The sequence below is a fragment of the Cebus imitator genome, unplaced genomic scaffold (genome assembly GCF_001604975.1).
Source record: "Cebus imitator isolate Cc_AM_T3 unplaced genomic scaffold, Cebus_imitator-1.0 Scaffold169, whole genome shotgun sequence".
In the NCBI taxonomy this organism is placed as follows: domain Eukaryota; kingdom Metazoa; phylum Chordata; class Mammalia; order Primates; family Cebidae; genus Cebus; species Cebus imitator.
The window spans coordinates 136,071-139,729 of NW_016107484.1; the positions used below are offsets into that span (position 1 = coordinate 136,071).

Here is a 3,659-nt window from a genome sequence, read left to right on the forward strand (position 1 = left end):
AGGAGTTCGAGACCAGCCTGGCCAACATGGCAAAACCCTCTCGCTACTCAGGAGGCAGAGGCAAGAGAATTGTTTGAACCCAGGAGGTGGAGGTTGCCGTGAGCTAAGATGGCGCCGCTGCACTCCAGCCTGGGCAACAGAGCGAGGCTCTGTCTCAGAAAAAAAAAAAAAAAAAAGAACTTTAACAGCAATTAGAGACCAAAACCGAAACAAGAAGGAAACAGGCAGAGCACCGGACCCTATCGGGACCAAAGGGAAGGGAAGACACTGTTTACTGCCACATGCTAGCCTCCAGGCTGTTAATCTGCAAAGCTCCAAGTTAAACATTGACTCTTTAGCCCTGGGAGCAGCTCCGCGCCACACAGTCAAACCCTGACATACCCCTCCAGATGGCCTGTGTGCTGCGGGACCTAGGGTGACCAGTGTAGATAAGCTGCCAACTCTTGGCTCAGAGCTCTTGCCAGGGAAAACAAGGACTTCAGAAACTCTGTTTCTTCAGGTGTGCTCTCCTTCCCTCTGCCTTCTCATGAGAAGGGCCTTGTGGGGTGTGCAGAGAGGAGACGGAGCCAACGAGCCGTAAAGGTCAAGTGGAACAGGGGATCTGCAGTTGGCTGGAGGGGGCAGTCCTGTTAGCATGCACCTGTCTCAGCAGAGACACGGCTGCCTCCTGTGCCCCTGTAGCCTCGTCCCAGCAAACTCTGGGAATGTCATGCTTGGTGTGTTTACTGGGCGGATGAGGAAGGACACAAGCCCTGCTTTTGTCCCTTGGTGGGAAGGAGCACCCCTCAACTCGGCCTTCCATGGTGGATCTGGGTGGGGGCCGTGTAAGTTCCCCAGGGCTTTCTTCATGAGCTTTCGTGATGTCTGTGTTCTTCCGTAGACAGAGCACAGTCATCTGTTTGCAGCCACTTGGCTCATCTCCAGACTGAAATTCCCTTTAATTTGAAGTAGATGAGAGAAAGGAAACAGGCCAGGTGTGATGGTCCATGCCTATAATCTCAACACTTTTGGAGGCCGAGGCAGAAGGATCACTTGAGCTCTGGAGTTATTTTGTTTGTTTGTTTTTGTTTCTTTTTTGAGACGGAGTTTTGCTCTTGTTGCCCAGGCTGGAGTGCAATGGCGCGATCTCAACTCACCGCAACCTTGGCCTCCTGGGTTCAAGCAATTCCCCTGCCTCAGCCTCCCAAGTAGCTGGGGTACAGGCATGTGCCACCATGCCCAGCTAATTTTTGTATTTTTAGTAGAGACAGGGCTTCTCCATGTTGGTCAGGCTGGTCTCAAACTCCCAACCTCAGCCTGGGTGACAGAGTAAGACTGTCGCAAAAAAATAAGATAAAGGAATAAAGGTGATCCACCTCGGCCTCCCAAAGTGCTTGGATTACAGGCATGAGCCACCGCACCCAGCCAGAGCCCAGGAATTTGAAGCTGAAGTGAACTATGATCAGGCCACTGCACTCCAGCCAGGGCAACAGAGCGAGACCCCAACTCTGAAAGAGAGTGAAGGAGAGAGAGGAAATAAAAAGTAGACCACACTGAATTGTTCCAAGTATAACTCAGGAGAGTCTTAGGAGCAGCCTTCTCTGACACCAAACGAGGAGGGTTTTTGTACATTGAACACCTGGGAACACGACAGCATGGCTGCGGTGACAGCTCATGCCTCATCCCCAGGCTTCCTCCTGTGGCCTTCTTGTCTCCCAACATAGTTTGCCCTAGGCCTTTGGAGGATGCCAGCTATTCCTAGGACTTCCACCACTTCTCAGACCGGAGGTGAGGATGTCTACAGACTGGTTGGTTTCTGAGTTGCTCTGATCCCTAAGATGGCTCCCACTGCTGACTGTTCTTCCCAGGAGTGTGAAATGCCGAAAGCTTTGGGCATCTCCTTTTAAAATGCCTGGGCCCAGCCAGGCAGAGTGGCTCATGCCTGTAGTCCCAGCACTTTCAGAGGCCAAGCAGGAGGATCGCTTGAGCCCAAGAGTTCGAGACCAGCCTGGGCAATATAGTGAGCCCCCATCTTGATTGGATGGGTGAATGGCTAGATAGATGGACGGATGGACAGATAGATAGTTAAGATAGATGGGTGGATGGGTGGATGGGTAGACAGATAGGATAGATAGGGTAGACTAGATAGGTGATAGGTGATAGATAAATAGGAAATAGACAAGATGATAGATGTAGGATAGATTAGGTAGGATACATTAGAGATAGATTAGATAGATGGATACCAGCGCCCAGTGAGAGGAGGATCCAACTAGAATCTTTTGGGGTCTTTGCCTTTTATTCCTTATGTAAGGAGGTCATTATCAGCAGTTCTTCAGTCTCATCCCTAGCAAACTGCTTTGCAGAAATTCTAAATCAATGATTTGGCACCCTCATACATATGAGGAGGAAACAGAAGCTTCTCAAACAGAAATGTGACTTGCTGACCCTGACCGAGTCTTCTCTAGAATGTTTTATTTATAATTTCAGTTAGGAAAGAAAAGCAGCCAGATCTGAGCCCCATGAGATGAGGCCTCGTGTTTTTATTCCTGAGATAATCTGGTTGGCAGGGAATGTTGTTAGCACTTGTTGGCTCTTTCCCTCAGTAAGGCAAGCTTAACTGAGAAACCATTGTTTCAGCTTGCAGAACCCCCTTTTTAAAAAACTGCAATAAAATTCACTTACAGAAATTAACCATTTTAAGCCGGGCACAGTGGCTCATGTCTGTAATCCCAGCACTTTGGGAGGCTGAGGCAGGTGGATCACTTGAGACCAGGAGTTTGGGACACGCCTGACCAACATGGTGAAATCCCGTCTCTGCTAAAAATATAAAACTTAGCCAGGTATGGTGGTAGACACCTGTAGTCCCAGCTACTTGGGAGGCTGAGGCAGGAGAATCGCTTGAACTCAGGAGGTGGAGGTTGTGGTGAGCCAAGATTGTGCCACTGCACTGTAGCACGGGCAACAGAGCAAGGCTTCTCTCAAAAAAGAGAAAATAAATGAAAGAAATCAACCATTTTAAAATGAAAAATTCAGCAGCATTTAGTGCACTCACAGTATTGTACAAGCCTCACCTCGGTCTGCTGCAGAACATTTCCATCACCCCAAAGAGAAGCCTCGTATGCTACACAGCACTCCCCCCTCCCCGCGTTCCGCACATCCCTCACTCCCTGGCAACCACTAAGTGCTTTCTGTCTCTGTGGACTTGACTGTTCCGGAAATTTCACATCAATGTAATCATGTCCTGTGTGGCCTTTGTGTCTGGCTTCTTTCATTCAGCATCATGTTTTTGGTTCATCCATGTTGTGGTTTGGGTCAGTGCTTTATTCCCTTATTTTATTTATTTTTTTAAATTATTTATTTATTTTTAAGATAGGATTTCACCACGATGGCCAGGCTGGTCTTGAACTCCTGACTTCAGGTGATCCACCCACCTCAGCCTCCCAAAGTGCTAGGATTACAGGTGTGAGCCACCGCGGCCGGCTATTCCTTTATTTTTATTTTTATTTTTTTGAGACGGAGTTTCTCTCGTTACCCAGGCTGGAGTGCAATGGCGCGATCTCAGCTCACCGCAACCTCTGCCTCCTGGGTTCAGGCAATTCTCCTGCCTCAGCCTCCTGAGTAGCTGGGATTACAGGCACGCACCACCATGCCCAGCTGATTTTTTGTATTTTTGGTAGAGA

At 48.8% G+C, this 3,659-nt stretch overlaps 1 protein-coding gene across 1 annotated transcript in view; it reads left to right on the plus strand.

Moving 5' to 3' along the window:
- Positions 1-3,659, plus strand: part of P2RX4 (purinergic receptor P2X 4) — a 26,325-nt gene that overhangs the window by 9,512 nt on the left and 13,154 nt on the right. The gene's annotated exons all lie outside the window — the stretch shown is intronic.